Below are 20,453 nucleotides of genomic sequence, written 5' to 3'. Positions count from 1 at the left end.
CGGCACATTCCGTGCAACTAATTGTTTTCACTTTTCACCTCTTTCAGTTCACCTCTCCAATGCCGGATGCAACATTGTTTCATCTGCTGATTCAAGTACTTACTGTATGGATAAAAAATAGTCAATGGTTCACAGTACGACTATGGTACTTAATTAGTGCATCCTAATAAACCATCAACAAAACTGTGTCACTGAGTCATACAGTAGCTAATGGACACTGATGAGCAACACATGCAACAGACAACCCTTCAACCCATAACATCATTTTAATTTTAGGGTGAACTATTTCAGCAACATTAATCCTCAATATGTAAACTAAGGTTAGTTTGCCTGTGTGGACACTGTAAGGGAACAGGTGTTCCAGGATATACTTATATTGTATATTTTACTGTAGTTGGAAAGATGTACCGACCAACCAGCATCAGAACCAGGACTATTTTAGAATTAAAAATAGCACTGGATCTATCCATAAATTTAGTGACTATATTGATTGGAGTCATATCTAAAGGTGCACTCAGCAAAAATAAATGAACAAACAAAAATAGTTTGAAAAGTCTTAATACTCCAGACATATTCTTAGCGTAATAATGCATAAATAAATAAAGAAACAAACAAACCTAGGAAAGTAGTACCTTGGAGTCTGTCATTCATTATTAAGATTAAGCTATCAATGTATTCAAGTTGAAAATACTATTATAAATACTATTATAGTTTTTGTTAATGAAAAAAATTCAATTAGTTTCATTATATTATTTTTGTTCGTTTTTTTGCAATTATTAATTATTATTAAAATATGTCTACATCGTTTTTTTGTTTTTTTATGTTTAATTTCTATTTTAGCTTTAGTTATTTTAGTATATCAAGTTAAAAATAAATAAAAATGAGACATGTAGCTAAAATAAAATATTTTAGAGTTGAGGTGATTTATTAAATCACCTCAACTTATAATAAAATATTATAAATTGAGGTGATTTATTTATTTTTTTCTCTCTTTTTTTAGTGTTGAACTATAATAACCCTGCATAAAAATAGCCTAAACCAAGCAAAATAATTTTACTGTGAACAATAAACTGAATAACTAAATCTGAATTCAAAATTATGTAAAACATTCATGTCTAATTGTACACGGTATTATACCTACTCGATTTGATGAAGCAAAATGTAAAGGTCTATCTTTACATCAATTACTATAGATTTGCTTTCCGCTTACTGATCTCTATATATCTTATTATCTGTATTATAGATCAGTGTTTCTGATATATTTCAAATTGACACACCCCTTTTAATGTCGCAACTTAGGAATTTGTGTATCGTATAGAATTCCATGTCACTCACTTCACACAGTCATTCATGTGCTCGAAATGTCTGACTCTACTTCAAGTACGCTTTAGTAACCCCACTATTATTAGACACCTTTCTTATGAAATTAAATGGAAACACACACACATAAAGACGCATCAGAAATGGTTGATGTCATCTCCAGTTCAGTTTCTGTGTGTGGGGCCGTCCTGTCAGACTCTGATATTTTCCTGAAATTACATCTGAAAACCGAAAATTAAGTTGTCATTTTTTTTTTTACTGCCGTAGTGTAATTAGGACCGGGCCTGCAGTAGTAACTTGCCAGTGCATGAACTACACCGTCGTGTCAAATACAGTGTCTGACCCCTGATGACCCCTGCTTAAAATTCTTGCACATCAGCGGGCCTTCCATCTCTCTCTCTCTCCTGCATTTACTTTCAGTGTTTCTCTTGATGGGCCTGCTGGTGCAGCAGAAAGTGAGTTTCTGAGCATAGAGTATTTATCTAAATAAACATTGTGTGGAAGAGGATATGCAAGGCTTGCTTGGCATGCGCTCTATGCGGCCTTTCGGATCGATTCTATTTTGAAGGCCGATACTTGTGCGCCGGTTTCGATGCTATTCTGCTCAACCAGGCAGACCAGCGCATTCCACAAATGTGCAGAACACACACTCCAATGTGCACCATGTAAATACATTAACGCTAACCTAGCTAACAGGACACATGCACACACAGACAGTCATGCAGAGCATCTCGGATTAGCAAAAACCGCATCTATGACAAGGTAATCACACACAACAATGTGTGTGTGTATGTAAGCACTCTCGAGCTTCGTCTTAAGACCTCTTCCTGGTCGGGTGCCCACACACACACCCTGTTCTATCAATCACTGCGCATTCTAAAAATGATTTAGCCATTCAGTAATAAAGCCTGCCGGACACATTCAGACTTGCACATAGAACAGGGGAACTCGAGAAACCCAATGCTACGCTAAAGGACATACTTGCTTTTCAGCAAGTCAGTCTTTCACACCATTTGGACAACGCAATGCTGAAATGGTTTACAATAAAAGTGGTGCTCAGGGAAAGACCACAGGTAGAATTACACTAAGCATTCTGGGACTTCATGCCAGAAATTCATTTGGCGTGATGGAGAGTCTAAAGTGTGTAACAGCCTCGGCCTGAGAAACAGTAAAATGCTTTTTTTGAGACCTTAATTACGAGCTCATTTATCCAGTGTTTAGCAAAAGTGGAGATCCTACTAACTTAACACTTACCAGTGACCGTGATGCAGAACGGTTTTCAAAATAGTGCAGCTCTTCCAGTAGTAAAGCAGTGAAGCGTCACTAAACTATTACCCAGTGGGGATTAACTAACTAAAAGTAGCAACATTACTATCTTATCTACATTTAGCAGTGGCATGACAGTAGTGTAATATTTTCCATTGTGTAGCAGTGTAGTGCAACATTCTGCATTTATTGTGACACTGCAAAGCGCTTTCCTGTCAAGTGAGCAGGGCAAATAATCAAACAATGTCATAAATGGTCCTCTTTTATATATATCCATTGCAATGTCTTTGTGGATCTGACCGTTTGGACACTTTACAGCATGTAAACAAACTGAAATTGACTAAAAAAATAAGCAATGTTTTGTTAAATGCTGAGTTTAATTTATTAGTACTTCGTGTAACTATATCAGTGCAAGGTTGATGCTGTCCCCCTGAGATTCATTAGGAAAAAAGAAATGGTGAAAACGAAGGCTTGAAAACCAAATTGTGTTGGTAAATTTAAATGTATAATTAAATTAATCTCAAATGCTGTTGAATTTCTTGGCTGTTGTTATTTCCTAGCTGATTTACTCCATGCACCTTGTGAACAGCTACACCAGGTTACAATAGTATTGCAGTCCAGGCTCTTTGAAATACATGACTACCTACATTTTTGAAAATATGCTAATATGTACCTACTGTATACATACAATTCACTTAAGTTTCCAGCTGAAATGAACACTAGTGGCAGTAAAACACCAACAACTTTTATTACTTTTCACACAAACTATGATTACAGAGGCATATTATCGATAAATAAATACTTATTTCTGCATGCTTTCTTGCACATCACTATGTTACAACCTCAAAACACCTTTACTGTAGTGCATGATTTGTAAACTAATACATTTTGATGTTTAAATTACATAATCAGGTCCGTATCTTAGGCTTTTCTGATATAGTAAGCTTGCTCTGAAGCGCACCTGGTACAGCATTGCACTTACATTGTGAAGCGCTATAAGTCCTGTGAAACCCGAATCATGATAAAACAGCTCAAAGACTTGTAGAAGCAAGGTAAATTGACACGGTTGCTTCAGCAAATGTATATATATATATATATATACTTTTTTTTATTTTGTATCCATTTATATATAGCTTATAGTGCCTCTTGTGGATGTGCTGAAAAGTGCAACAAAATGTACAGGAAGCAAAGCATTTGAGGTTTTGTAAATAGAGTCATATATTTCCAATGTGCCATGGCTACATCATTTATGTATTTAAATACAATTTCCCCTTAATAAGCTTAAATGTAGTTAGCTAATTTTGCTAGTAATTTTTAGCATAGCTGTATCCTTATTTCAAAAAAGTAGCTTGGATGCAGTTAAATTATGAGTACAGTTTCAAAATACCGTCTCCGACCCTGCATGTATCAAAGTTCATCTTCTGAAAAGATAAATGGTAGGATTGAACTTGTAATGTCTACACAGGCTCCTGCAGCCTCGAACTGGAGCGCGCTCATGCGGAGTCACGTATCCCTCGCAGTGGAAGTGTTGGCAGGCATCGGTAATCGCAGCTGCCGGCGATGTCACTCGGCACCCAGCGAATGTCGTCGTGAGCTAATGGCCCTCGTGTTGCTTCATCACACGGTTAAGTGCTGCTCCAATTTAAGTGAAGCTAAAATGACTGCACAGGCACTAATAAACCCATTCACTACAGATCTCTTCCCTGGAGGACAGCGTGGATGTGTTTGTGCTCAAGGCCAAGTGCATGACACAGGTGTGTCCGTGAACCGTGCCTATAATGGAGTTAGCTGTGAGTCTTTTGCAGGTGCAGTTTGCTTTATACACTCTCTGGTATCTGGTTTCTCCCTGGTGTTTTCCATGAATAAGATACCACTAATCCTCTATTACTTCATAAAATCCTTAATTAGTGATTGACTTACCAAGAGGCATCTGAGGCTCTGGCAATAACATTACAGCTTTTTTTATGCAGACTTGTTTAGAAAATATCAGGCAAAATTGCATGCACTTTTGAGAGTACAGAACTGCAGGATAAGGCAAATTTCCAACTAACAGGGAACATTCTCACAACTTTCACTAATGTTTTTTAAAAGTTATATAAAGAGGACAGAACCTTTTCAATGTTTATGGAACGCTCTTGTATTAATTTTGATATACATTCTCATAATATTGGGGAAGTCGTGGCCTAATGGTTAGAGAATTGGACTCGTAATCGAAAGGTTGCGGGTTCGAGTCCCCGGCTGGCAGGAATTGTAGGTGGGGGGAGTGAATGTCCAGCGTTCTCTCCACCCTCAATACCACGACTGAGGTGCCCTTGAGCAAGGCACCGAACCCCCAACTGCTCCCTGGGCGCCGCAGCATATATGGCTGCCCACTGCTCCGGGTGTGTGTGTGTGTGTGTGTGTGTGTGTGTGTGTGTGTGTGTGTGTGTGTGTGTGTGTGTGTGTGTGTGTGTGTGTGTGTGTGTGTGTGTGTGTGTGTGTGTGTGTGTGTGTGTGTGTGCGCACCTGGTATTCATCACGTCCTGGGGACCAAATGTCCCCACAAGGATAGTAATACCAGTAAATCTTAATCTTGTGGGGACATTTTTTGGTCCCCATGAGGAAACAAGCTTATAAATCATACAGCATAAAGTTTTTTGAAAATCTAAAAATGCAGCATGTTTCCTGTGAGGGCTAAGTTTAGGTGTAGGGTTGGTGTAGGGCAATAGCACATACAGATTGTACAGTATAAAAACCATTACGCCTATGGGATGTCCCCATAAAACATGGAAACCCAACGTGTGTGTGTGTGTGTGTGTGTGTGTGTGTGTGTGTGTGCGCGTGCGCGTGTGCGTGTGTTCACTACTCACTGCTGTGTGTGTGCACTTGGATGGGTTAAACGCAGAGCACCAATTTCGAGTATGGGTCACCCTACTTGACAATACGTCACGACATTGAGAAAATGGTCTTGGAACAATATTCTCAGAACATCATCATGATGTTATTTTACTTCTTGAATGTTCTTATGCTGTTGAGAAAAAAATGTTCTTAGAACATTAATTTAAATGTTCTAATAACATATTTTGGGCAAAAATTAAATTAGAAGAACACTGTAAAAAACATTTTTGTAATCTTTAAATCATGAAAAAAAAAAGGAAATTTAAAAATTCTTAGAATATTAAACAAACTTTCAAATAATATTATTTTGGGGCAAAAATAAAGTTAGTAGAAAGTTGTTAGAAAAGTTTTTGTAATCTTTAAATAATGACGACAAGAAAACTGGACATTATAACGTTCTTAGAATACTAAAAACACACATTATAAACACTATAAACATTATAAACACACAAAATAATGTTTTATTTTGGGTGAAAATAACGTCAGTAGAATGTCATAAGAAACGTCTTTGCAACCTTTAAATAACGCTATAATCACGACAAGAAAATTGGACAAGTCGACATTTTAGAAACATTTCAAAACTGTTCCCACAATGATTTTAGAACCAAAATGTGTTACCTGCTTTAATAATTTTCTAGTAAAATCTCAAATCTATGACCTTTTTTATTTAGCATACTGTTTGTTCTGCATACTGGTCAGCTGCTCTCGTACAGGCTCTCAGACGAAAACCAGATGGTTACGTTCAAACATAAGCTCATGAAATTTATCACAGGCTCTGAATGTTCTCAAAAACATGCTGTGATGTAAGATGAGTCAATGCTTTGTGGCCCAACCAGTAAATAGCGTGGTTGTTTCTACATATGAGAGAGATGCAGTCCTTTTGCAACTTTGTAAAACTGAATGGTGGGGCTTATTCTTGTTCTTTCACATATCAGGCGTGGCGTGTGCACAAGATTCAAGTCCTTCATGGATATGCAAAACATCCTTCTATCAATGGAACCAAGAGATAAGTAATGTTCCTTGCCCTTTGAGCGGTTACTGACAGGCCTTTGGCAGCAGCTGGATGGGAGCAGGCACTGGTGTCAGGGCTTGTCCTGGGTGAGCCTGGCTCTGTGCCATCAGGGCATCTGGAGAACAGTGGGATTAAGCAAGCTGTCTGTCTACCTTGCAGAATAGACTATCTATTCATTTGCAAAGAATAGTATGGTGTGAAGTTATAGGAACTGAATTTAAAGCAGACAGTTACCTCGTATTATTGCTGTCAGGCTTAATCCAGTGTCAAGTTGTGATTCTGTGTGTGTGTGTGTGTGTGTTTTAAATGTGTTAATGCGTTGGGTACTTAATTATTATTTTGTAATATTAAGTAATTAATAATTATATATATATATATATATATATATATATACACACACACACACACACTGTTAAATATATAAATGTTATAAATATGATACAAATGTATATTGCTGTTTTTGTTGAATGAGCTACTATTGCCATACTGTTCTAAATACAACAATATATACTGAACATGCACATAAAGCATGCACACAATGACGACTGCACTGGAATCATACTTAAAGAATGCCCGCGTGAGCACTGCATATCCAAACACCTCAGTAGGCAGATTGTGCAAGTGTGTACCTCATCCGCTCGGAGGCAATGAAAAACTATAAATTCTAAACAATTATAGGGCTCGATTAATGCTGGGTTGTTTGTGGACTGAGTGTGCCTGCTGCAACTCCATCTCCGCCTTCCCTTCATGATATACGACGAGCTCTAGGTGTGAACAGCAACATGAGAATCAGAATTTGAGCTAGCGGCAAAACACTTGCTAGTCTACACAAACTTATAAATATGCCTACGCCAACATGCATGCACACATGTCAGAAATGCAGAAAGAACATGGCTTTTTTTAAAGAGTTTAAAACACCACGACATAAAGGGAAGACTTTGTGAATTAAAATGGAAAAGAAGGCTTTTGCAAAATAAAAAAAGTCATATTTTCCATAAAACATTCTTCTGATTCACTGTGATTTTTCCAAGATGATGTTCCAAGACAAGGAATCTACAACATGACAATCTGTCAGTGGGCATTAACTGTTTTCCATGTTTGCTGTGAGGGCCCAGAGGTGCTGGTGGCTCAGGATGGGACATGCACTCCTGTCTTCCTATGAGCGAGTGAAAAGGTGAGGGTTTTTTTTTATCCTGGAGCCTCATGTTGCCGTACCTTTAACAACAATCAATGCTTCATTTAAGGCCTTGTTTACATGTTAAATATAGCGAAGAGCAAAACAGGACTTAAAAAAAAAAAAAACGTTCCTGGGAAATAACTTGTTATAATAATCAAATTATTCTATGACAGCCACGATTTAAACACATGACGACATCACCAGAGGCAAGAAACCAGCGGTTTACCTGAAAGACGTGTGCTTTGTTTAGAAATGGGTTGAGTTTGCAGGCAACACCTCTTGTTAATGTAATTTTGCATTTGCATTACATAATTGTTTTTGGCCCGCTTCTTTCTTACCAAGGTGAATTCAAAGATGCAGCATGTTCGTTTTAAGCAGCTGTTTTAAATAAATATATCATTATTAATACTTCAAACGCCATAGAAAATTTTGCATTATTTGCCATTTTATTTCTAACTTCATTTGAACTGATCAACCATGCAATAACACGCACAAACAGCACACTGCAGACCAAAACACAAATTGTGAAGAAGAATGTATTCAAACAATTCTAAGTCAGTACCATAAAAAAGTGGTAATCTTAAATATTTATGGAATATAAGTACTGAATATAGTTGTTAATCATCCACTTATCTCTAATAAAACCCATTCATTCAATAAATGAGAATTCATAACTATCAAAACATCACTCTTTTCAGAGGATTACGTAGCTTTGGCAAACTTTGTATATTATATATGAAGAGTTAATTTGCAAAAACAGTTAACTCCGTTTTGAACAATTCTCAGAAATCATGTTTTTTTCCATGTGCATTCCAATTAATCTCAATCAAACTGCAGTTGGGTTATTTTGACTGGGTTAAAAAAAAAAAAAAAAAACGGCTAACGTACACAATAAAAAACATGATTTTGGAAAATTTTCAAAAACAGAGTTATCTGTTTTTGCAAATCAACTCTTCGTACATGCAACGAAAACAAAAACTGAAAAAGAAAATTTGAAAAAAACAAGTAATGACTAAATGAGGGTGGAATTTTCATGTATTTAATTTGAAAATTTCAAAATGTCAGGATGAACATTTGGGTGGTACAGGATAAAAGCCACTTCAAAAAAACTTTCAACAACAACAACGGTATAATGCCATAATAAATAAATACATAAATAAGCAAAGATAGAAGGTAAGATACAAATGTGTGCAGTCTATGATTATAAAAAACAGTAATTTATACTAAAGATTTGATTAATGCTTATGTTGCACATTGTTGTGTTTAGGTTGCTGATTTTGCCACACTCACAAACCCCTCAAACCTCCTTAATTTGAACATTGACATCTTACTGTCATGAATTCAGCCTCTGTGGCTCCCTCCGATCGTCACCAGAGGGAACCGTCACGTGAGTATTAACAGTCATTAACTCCAATTCCCATAATACCCCGTACCTGTGGCTGATTACCTTCACAGGTGTTTCATATTGACTCTGGTCCATTTAGGCTGTTCTCCCAGTCACCTCATTGCAAATTCTTGTCTTGCCATGCAAACATTTCTGAGTGGTTCTCCCGTGTATGACACCCCGTATATGACCTGGACTCTGATTCAACCTGCCTTGTTATTTGATTATCCTGGGTGCTTGCCGCCAGCCCGAACTCTGACTTTGATTCTGCCCTGTTGTGTTTGAAGCTCGTGATTGAATTCTGCCTGTTTGATTTGCATTCTGTTTTAATAAAGCTGCACATGGATCCTAACGTCACTGACTCCTTGTTACACTTACACAGTACAGAGCAAACAGTCTTACTGTGGGGTCTGTCCTGTACATACTTGCACAAAATTGCAATGGAAAATGGGATTTTGTAAGATTTCCCAGATTTAAATGCTAAGCATTAGTGCGGTCTAATGCATCTAAAAGTGGTGAGAAAATACGTAATGTTTAAACATATGAAGCTTCAGTGTAAGTGGATGGGGTTCAATGAGAGCTGTAGTGTAGCATTTAGCATGCATGCTTTTGAGATATGGTGCTCTTGCTGTTGATTCACATTTAGGTTCAGTCTGCAACATTTCTCAAAAAAGCTCTCAAATATATATATAAAATATAATTATAAGCTCCGAGAAAAACTGAAGTGGTAAGTGAGTATGCTGGGAATGGTATCCCATTTTTGAAAGTAATATGGCATTATGAATACTCTGCACAGGATGCACATTTTCAGTATACATGGAATACATGGACGACCCTTGTATATTTTTTGACTGTACTGAATGAATGAATGATGCATTTATATAGCGCTTTATTGTGTATAGCTGTACACCCAAAGCGCTTTACAATCATGTGGGGGGGTCTCTCCTCAACCACCACCAGTACTAAAGCATAAAAATGCCATACGATGTTTGTAGATATATAAGAAACATGCTAAGTTCACACAGACTTGTTTCTCAACATATATTTTTTGTGACTGACATGTTGGATGGGTGAGTAAGGTGGAGGGGGTTGAAAAAACAATATTTCTAAAACGGAGAGTGGTATTTAGACAGGTAAAAATTATTTTAAAAAGTATGAATAAATAAAGAAACATGGATTTATGTTAATCTCTGTGCTGTGTTATATATTGCTGTGTTATATATTGCTTGTCACAGTAAATGCTATAAAAATATCTTAAATGATCACAGAAAACCTGTTAACATTGGCTCAATGACAAATAATATGTTGAGCCAATGGAAAAATTTTGATGTAATCAGTCACTAGAAAATTTTGAGTTGGGAGGTCTGAAATTTTTTACAGTGTAGCTATGAGAAGCGTTAAACATGGACGCGCATGCGGTTGCCACGTTATATTAAAGCTTTAATCAGGATAAAACCGTACATCAAAAGCTAACATAAGCTTTAGCATTTACAAATAACAACGTATCTAAAAGTATGAGACAGCAAACAAAAAATATACCATTAAGAGCCATGTGCTTGCACAGGTTCTGCGCCGGGGCACTGCAGATCCTGTGATCCACCATCTGATCCGTGTCCGGATCAGATGGTGGATCGGCGCCGGGAGATGATGTATGTGGCCCTGATCGTCGGCGGAGGCCGGACACCTGGATGAGCGCCAGAGACAGATCCCCAGTGAGGACCCCGCCACTTAGACAGCCATCGGGAAAGACCACTGGAACCTGTTGAGCCCTTACAATCTGACTTTGCTGCAGTTGGAATTGAACTGCTGGTTCGTTTGGCCAGAGGAGAACTGGCCTTCCGACTGAGCCTGGTTTCTCCCAAGGTTTTTTTCTCCATTCTGTCACCGATGGAGTTCTGGTTCCTTGCCGCTGTCGCCTCTGGCTTGTTTAGTTGGGGACATTTCATTTCCAGCGATATCGTCGACCTGATTGCAAAGACACTATTTAAACTGAACTGAGCTGGATGATGACATCACTGAACTCAATAATGAAGTGCCTTTAACCTGACTTGACTTGATACTGCCACTGCAGTGCCCTGCTCCGCTCATTCGATACTGCCGCTGAAGTGCCCTGCTCATTTGATAATGCCGCTGCAGTGGCCTGCTCCGCTCATTCGATACTGCCGCTGCAGTGCCCCGCTTAATTTGATACTGACGCAGCAGTGCCCCGCTCATTTGAGACTGCCGCAGCAGTGCCCCGCTCATTTGAGACTGCCGCAGCAGTGCCCCGTTCATTTGAGACTGCCGCAGCAGTGCCCCGCTCATTTGATACTGCCGCTGCAGTGCCCCGCTCATTTGATACTGCCGCAGCAGTGCCCCGCTCATTTGAGACTGCCGCAGCAGTGCCCCGCTCATTTGATACTGCCGCAGCAGTGCCCCGCTCATTTGAGACTGCCGCAGCAGTGCCCCGCTCATTTGATACTGCCGCTGCAGTGCCCCGCTCATTTGATACTGCCGCAGCAGTGCCCCGCTCATTTGAGACTGCCGCAGCAGTGCCCCGCTCTTTGATACAGCCGCTGTCCATCGTTTGAAACCCCACCAAGTATTCAGCTGCAAGAGGGACTTCTCCCTTCCGGTGTAGCAGAGCCGCAGATCCCTTCGAGAGTCCCTCACCTGGCCTTCCATCGTGCTCCACATTTCGCCTCCTCGCACAAACTATGTTTTCTTCACTGCACGCATATTATCAGTCTGGCCCAGGTGGAGCTCATCAGCTAATCACCTGAACAAGCACATCAGGTGTATATATATATATATATATATATATATATATATATATATAGCCAACTCACCTCTGTTCTATGACAGTTTTCCAGCATCCCACCTCCACCCCAACTCCTCACTCTTATTCTAATTTTATCCCCTTCTTGGGATGGGGGGTTCTCTGGGTTCGGGCTCTATCCCGAGCTCGGAACCCTCCCTCCAGACAGCATGCCAAATATGCTTACTAATTGCTCAATCATATTATATGTTAGTGCGAACTCGTGATTTTTTAATTTTTTTTAAAGGAAGCATTAACACATGTTAGACTGCACCCCATAAACACAGTCAAGCCTAGAAAAAACAACAACAACAAAAAAAAACTATTTGTCAACCACCCCTTTAAATTACTATTTATGGCAAGTACGCCAATATTACATTCATACTGCACACATTTATGCTGTACAGAACATACCACTGTTACAAATATTCATTTATGCATACTGCATACCGTTTCACTTACTATTTTTAAAAATACATACTAACCTTTTTGCATACTATAGTTTGCAGTATACACTCCTCAATATTTAGTAAGTACAGCAGTATGCCTTGTTTATTGATTTGTTTGCTAGTGGCTTAAATTTTTCTAATTACTCTGGTACAAGATTGTTTGCTAACGTTTGTAGTCTCCTGAAAGCAGCAAGGCTGGCTGACCGTCCAGGATATAAATCAAATTAGGACTTGGAAAGGCCGTGCAATTAAATGCATTAAAATGTAGCACTGACTAACACAGGTACAGCATGCATGACTGAACTAAAGCCAGAACAAACACTTAAAAGTTCATAAAGCAAGCTCAGGCAGAAATATTCCTGCCTAATTGATAATTATTGATATCTGCAGACTACAGCAAATTACAAAGCGCAATGGACTTGCAAATAATGTTAGTCTTTCTCTTTATTATGTATCCTGAACTGCTTAACTCAGGCTTAAAGTTCTGCAAAGTGCAAGCAAACCATCCGTTTGCCCAGAGGGACAAGATTAAGCAAAAAGGAAGTGAAGAAAAGGAGACATTTATGAGCTTTTAAGTAGCTCCCTTCCTCCAAGGCTGATTCGTTGATAGACTTATCTGCCCTGTGTGATAGAAAGGAGGCAACTTTCAACCCCATGATCTAAGGCAGTGTTTATTTGACGATGTTGCATTAGATGGCCAGCACTGAAGAGTATGGTTTTCTCAATGAACACAAGGAACCTACACAACAGCCAGAGAGGCATCACTACCCAAAGATGATTTAAATGGGGAATGCATTTGAACAGGCCAAAATCTATTAAAATAATCTGAGAGTAAATGCATTTACATACTGAAACTGACTGCAGATTTTGAGCCGTACACATTATAAACACAATAGAGCTATCACTCATGATGTTGAGTTTCCCTGGCAATTTTGTATGGGTTTTTAAATATTGTGGTTATCATTACTCGAAGAGACTTTCACATTTTGTTCTACAACATAAAGTAAACTACACAGTCATACATCAAACATGAATTTTATGTGCTTTATGCAAGTTGATAAGTAGCTACATAAGGACTACAAAGTTTGTTTGATTTCCTTTTTCTGCACACAGAAAGTGCACTGATGTATTCACACGCATGTTTGTATTTTTACAGTATGGCCTCTGAACACAGGACACTGTGTGCAGATTTACATGCTTTTTGTGGTATGATCTTATTTTTAGGGCCTGCATACGCACCAGAGGAATGTAAGTACATACATCTTAGTGTCTGGCGTGCCTGTTGACATTGCTCTATAAACACTGAAACATAAAGATGGATATTGACAGCATCTGAAATGTAAAAAGTATTTTTGTATGAACAATTGGAAACAAAAACCTTAAAGGTTACTCCACCCCAAAATTAAAGTTTTGTGTCATGAATTACTCACCCTCATGCCGTTCCAAACCCGCAAGACCTCCGTTCATCTTCGGAACACAAATTAAGATATTTTTGATGAATTCTGACAGCAATGGAATTAACACGATCAACATCCAGAAACGTAGCAAGGAGATTGGTAAAATAAGCCATGTGACATCAGAAAAACTAAAATAACAACTTTTTTCAACAATTTGTCTCCTCCACGTCAGTGTAGCGCCATTTCGGAGAGTTTCCACTGAACGTAAACAGCGTATGCTGTTCTGTGTCAGCCGCACCACATGCATACACTGTTTTCGTTCAAATCAAAGCATAAATAAATGTAGAAAACGTATCTGTGTGGTGCGGATACGCCGTTTGCTTTCAGTGGATACTCAAAATGGCCCTACGGTGGAAACAAATTGTTGATTTTTGTTTTCTTTGCATACAATAAGTATTCTCGTAGCTTCCTAAAACTACGGTTGAACCCCTGATGTCACATGGATTATTTTACCAATCTCCTTGCTACATTTCTGGACATTGCTCGTGTTAATTACAAATGTATTGGTTCAAATGTTAATTCCATTGAACCAAATTTGGTTCAATAACAGTGTTAATGTTACACAGTTCATTAGCTATTAAGCAGCTCCACAGAAGAGAATACTGTCAGTATAAAACTCAAGTGACCCTAGCAAAAAAACTAATATATTTCAAATACATTAAATTCATACTACACATAGTTCAAAACTATTTAAGGGGACCTATTATGCAAAAATCTCTTTTATAAGGTGTGTGAAAACAGTTGTGCGGCCGCAGTGTGTGAAAACAACCAGCCTATTATGGTACAAATCCACCCACTCATTTATTTATAATCTAAAAAAAATCATAAACTGTCTCTCAGAAGGAAAAGTTTCAGATTCTCCCTCTGTTCACGTCACCGAGGGGAAAAAGTGCTGCCCATTTGTGACGCTGCCCTATAGACACAGCCCTGGGTGAGAAGCTGCGGTCCGCCTCCGCCATCACTGATCATTTGCTGTAGCTGCTGGAGATATACAATGTCAGCGTCAAAGAGACATTTCAAGTGTTGTGTTTTGGGATGCATTAACGAACATAGGAGTCTCCATAGACTCCCTCCATCTGAGCCGCTGAGGACACTGTGGTTAACTTTCATTGTCTAAGGAAATGTCCTGGAAAAAATCGGTAAAGTCCCCAATATGTGTAGGGATCAAAACCAACGCTTCGTGCACAAACGTCAGCTCCAGACAAAGTAAGTATCATGCGTTTGTTTTCCAAGTTGCCTTTCTGTAAGGCTAACGATGCTAAAGCTACGATCGTCTCTGTCTGTTTTCACTGGTGCTGCCCATGAAGGATTGTGAATAGGAATGTGGTGGTTAAAAGTTGCATATGAAAGCAATGTGAGTCGATCGCTTGAGTTTGTTGAGCTCATAATCACGAGTAGGACTTTGTGATAGCATGCCATACACCATGAGAGCAGCTATGTTGTTATTTTTATCGCGCTGTGCTCCTTGTCCGTGTAATTCATAAACGCGATCAGATGACTGACTTTGAAACAGAGTATGTTTTCTGTAAAGATAACAGGCTTGTACTAATAGGGGAATGTTTATTTTCAAAGGCTAGCACTGCTAATGCTGGAGCTGGAGCTCTTGAAGCTCCGCCCTCTTCCCCAGGTGCAACTGCTCATTTGCATTAAAGCAACATACTCAAAATCAGCGGGTTTTGGCTCATAACCTAAAAGTGGCTATTTTAACAAGCTATAAACAATTATCTATCGGGTATTTTGAGCTAAAACGTCACATACACACTCTGGGGATATCAGAGACTTATTTTACATCTTGTAAAAAGGAGCATAATAGGTCCCCTTTATCGAATTTACTGACATATCGCTCGAGAATAATATCAGAGTTTAAATGCAAAATATTGAAAGTGTACCTGAAGTACACCTGCAATAGTTCCACTTTAGCGCAGTTAAATATATCTTTAGTTGGACTTCTGCACAATTAAAGTGCATTAAGTACAAATTAGTTGTTCATATTTAACAGAATTTAAGTATACCAGTTTATTATACTAAACGTATAATTGCAGTATAATTTTATTAAGTACATATGTAAATGTATTTGTAGTATACTTAACATGAAATAAATGTATTTCAGATACATTTTAGTGTTTATTTTTTTACTAGGGCAGTCCAGTGTTCATTCAGTTTAGTTCAATAATAGTGCATTAAATTATGAAACAACTTTAATCCAGCAATAAGCAGCTCTACAGAAGGCAAAAGTGTCAATAGAAAGGTGAAATGAATAAAAACACAACTGGGAAAGCATCATGAGTCGGTGTGAACGAACATGTTTGTGAGAGTGAGGTTGGAGAGGGCCTGGAGGAGATCAAGCCCGACTTGACTTGGCATGTGATCAGCAATGATGTAATAGACTGGCAAAGGCTTGTTGATTTCCTCTCATTCAGCAGGCAAAACAAAACAATCCTCAGATTCACTTCACACGTACCATTCCCTCTCCGAGAGGATCTCAACTGCGTTATTGGATGCTTAACACGCTCATGACACCCCATCCCAGTGTTGCTTTTCTACCTCACGCCCAGCCATTCACTCCCAGTGCAACATGAACGCTTGATGCGAAGAATAATGATGGAATCGCAATTAAACCTTCCCCTTTGTAGTCACACACAAGAGGATTTGACAAGGTTTACATAAGCTACATTGTCACGTAAGCCACGTTTTCATTCGAACACACTCATGGTGAGTCATTGTGTTGATGTAGAACTTTACAGAGTTCCCAGGTGTACAGTCGCTTACAAACACCCTCACCCGCCCTCCTAAAGAAAGGCCCATTCACATCCACAGAGGTCAGCTTTGTTCAGGCCGCTGAAACCACTGCGCCTAATTCCACTTTTCTGACAAATTGCGCGTAAAGCTGCAGAGTAAACAGCTTAAAAGGCAAATCAAAACAAAATAAACCTGGCATGATCAGTTATGGTAATGATTAAGGACCGCGCATACTTTGGCATGACGGATTCAATGCTCTCACACATGCATGCATATTTACACACCACGTGTTGAAAGATGCACAACAACACCCTGAATGCACAAAACGCTCAGATTCGCACACCCACGCACGCTTGGTTACTAGTAAACTAAGCTGTATGCGGTTATGTGCAAAGCTGGATTTCTGTTTGAACTGCTAATATTGATTGGACTGATTGATGAGCAGCACCTGAACTCTGATTTGTTTCTCATCCTGCAAAGTAATGAATGATGCAAGCGTTTATGAGAACAGATAAAACAGGAGATGACAAACAAGTGCCACACCTAAGCAAAACACAACTCAGCTCCCATTCAGTCATTGAAAATGATTATTTTATTAGCCGGCCTATATAAATAACTCGGAATATCGTAAAAAGCAATTAAACGCCACATTCCTGCGTTATTGCTTTCATTTTGGCCAAACTGGTGTTTTATTAGGAGACCGTTCCAATATTAAGACATTTAATATTTGGTGTGGAGAGTCAAAAATACTGAAAACAGGTTTTCAGACAGACAGCAGTGGAAATAATTGGTTAAATCTCTGGCGTATAATAACACGTTTGCCAACAGAAAAAAGGGAAAAACCTGGTGCCAATTTAATAAAGCAAAGCATGTCACCGGTTGAAAGTGAGTAGAGGTTAATTCGCTCCAGTATGTGACAAAATAGTCAGGGTTACTCTGGAAACCAGCAGATGACAAGTACAAACAGATTAGAAAATTCCCAGGTTAGAGTTAGCAGAGTTTACTGCCAGCTAGAATCATATTACTACTAACTTGAAGTGTGGCAGCCAAAAAAACAGTTGAGAAAACTCAATCTTTGCAACATTATACAATACTCAACTTTTGACCAAAGTACCTCAACACAACTAAACAGTTTTTGCTTTGGATCGTTCAGTAAATTATCTACTTGCATGTTCTACTCTATTATCTATCATACACAGTTTTTAATCAATGCACAAGTCACTGCAAAGATTTTTGGCTATAAAGAAGAGGTCATTTTCAAGAAGACACAGATAGACCCTCAACACTGAATAACTGTTGACAATTAATAAATCCATCAAACAGTTAACAGTCTCATATGTAAAGTAACCATATTTGTGCAAATCTGCAAATCCTTTATAAATCTCCAACATTGCTCATATGTCCATCTGACAGATTTAGGCTAGTTTGGGCAACATTTGTTTGGGTTTTCCAACATCAAAACAATACAAGTTTAATATTGCTTTATTTGTTGTTGTTTTTTTTCTCCATACAATATAATGTGTTCTGTTTAATTTTATTTTTCTGAGCAAAAAATATTAGAAAACATTATTACCATTATTTACATGCAGTGTATTTAGAACAAGAATCATTAGATTACATAAAAAAATAAACAACAATAAAAACAGCCCCAAAAAACTAATTAATAGTAATTTTAAGATTTTTGACGCTATATTTTAAACCACTAGGTTTTATTTTTCAGCATGTAGTTTTTAATCATTTACAGTATGACCGCTTTTCTATAGTTTAATAAGTACAGGTCAGAATAAGTATGTCATATGTTTAATTTTAAACTTATGCTGAATGACCATGGTGAATTATTTCACCCATAATTTGAATTTGACATTTTATTTTCACAAAAGTTGTTTGAAACTAAAAAAATTAAATTGCACTTAATATGCATAAAACAATTACCAGTAATTTTCTGTCAGGATATTATCTATCAATTTTATGGATATTTTGTAATTCACAACATAATGAAATGACAATGAAACCTTTATAAAAAAAAAAAAAAAAAATTATATCTTACATATATCTTACAGTACATTGTGCCCTATTTTTACCCTTTTTCGGAAGTGCATGTATATAAAATAATTTAAAAAATCACTTCAAAATGGTCTTATATTTTGAACATTGTAATGTTTCTTAGTCTAAATACATTGATAAACTTGCAGGTTGAGCTAATTATAAATGCAATTGTATGCAAGTAAACTGCATGCAAGTAAAGTTATTTGTTGGATTTTTTTTTTATGTGCATACAGTATTGGCAGGGCACTGGTATTATTTTAAGGTACACATGCATTAAATAAATGCAATTAAATATAACACAGGAGTGCACGTGAGAGCACGTGGCTGCAGGTGGTTAGCAGAGTGCAGTCTAATGCTGAAAATGACTCTCAGCGCGCACACACACACACACACACACGCACACACACACATATAGTCTTATTACTCACATGAGAAGAGTCCGGGCACCATTCAGCCAAAACACTATTCTTTATGAAGCAGATCGTAAAGAGAGAGAAAGAGACACAGAGAAGCATAGTTAAAATGCCTGGAAATCACACATCACTAGAGTAATTGCATTAAGCCAGAACTTTCATTTAGGTAAAAATAATGTTTGTCTTTCAATTACAGCGTAATGGGCATGCCAGATCATTCCTGAACTCCCGATCATGTTTGCCTTGGATTAAAACTGTTATTATTTCATGTTCAAATCAGTTTTATATGCAATTGTTAGAGAAACTGAAGAGCTGGGCTGCAAATTCACATTTCAAGGACTATTTAAACAGATTCAATAAGCCAAGACACGCTCTCACAGAGTTTCAAACATCAGAACAGCACCGAGGATGGAAAACAAAATAAAGAATCATACGTATATTTCAGATTACTTAAGGGAAAGTATACATTTAATTCACAATTTATGCCAAAGGTACAACTAAAAGGAATATATGCGAAACATGTACAGTATAAGTTCAAATAACGTAATAAAATGTCAAGACATACATCAAAATAATAGAATACAGGGTGTATGAGCATAAAAATAAAGCTAAAAATAACTATGAAAAACTAAAAATAATAATTCTATAAATTAATTAGAAAATGTGAGGTCGTTTAATACAAATACTTTTTAAAATATACTGTATGTAAACTCAAAAATAAAGCTAAAACCACTATTAAAAAACTCTACAAATAACTATCCATTAATCAAAAATAAGGACTGCAGTAACAAATATTAAATGATTAAAACTTAATAAAAAATACTTTAAAAAATGTACAAGGTCAAAAATAAACCTAAAAATAGCTATAAATAATAATAATAATTACATATATTAATCAGAAAAAAAGGTCACTTAATAAAAAAAATATTTTAAAATAGCCTATATGCAAGCTCAAAAAGAAAACTAAATGTATTATAATACAATATAAATATATAAATAATAATAATAAAAATACTCATATAGGGTGTTTATATAGAGTACTCATACAGAGTATTTAGAACTTCATAGCTGTCTATCAAACCTGGCATTGTGTTTATTATGCATTTTGTTGGCTCTCTGACAAATTGCTTTTGTTCCTAAGAAAGGAGAGTTGGATAAAAGTGTCTGATGAATAAATGTGAATGGAATAGCGTAACATTTTCATGCTCAAATCCTCAAATAATAAAAGAGTTGTCAACCGTATTGGTCCCTATCGTTCTCACACACGTCCTGACTATGTCCGCAAAATCTGATAGAGACACACAGGAACATGAACGTGTAAAATAGAATACAGCAATTCGGCTTTCACACTTTTCTTGTTCATGACTAATTTAAAAAGACAGAAGTGAAGAGAGTATTTTTATTTTTTGCAGTGGTCCTGCTTTCTTCACTGGTCACTCTCTCAGTTTCTGTTTCTATCAGTCCATCTGTCTCCTCCCCCCTCATGCTCTCTCTCTCTCTCTCTCTCTCTCTCTCC

Source organism: Barbus barbus, assembly GCF_936440315.1.
Source record: "Barbus barbus genome assembly, chromosome: 22".
NCBI classification, from domain to species: Eukaryota; Metazoa; Chordata; class Actinopteri; order Cypriniformes; family Cyprinidae; genus Barbus; species Barbus barbus.
The sequence above is the reverse complement of the archived record's forward strand: the minus strand, read 5'-3'. Positions refer to the sequence as shown.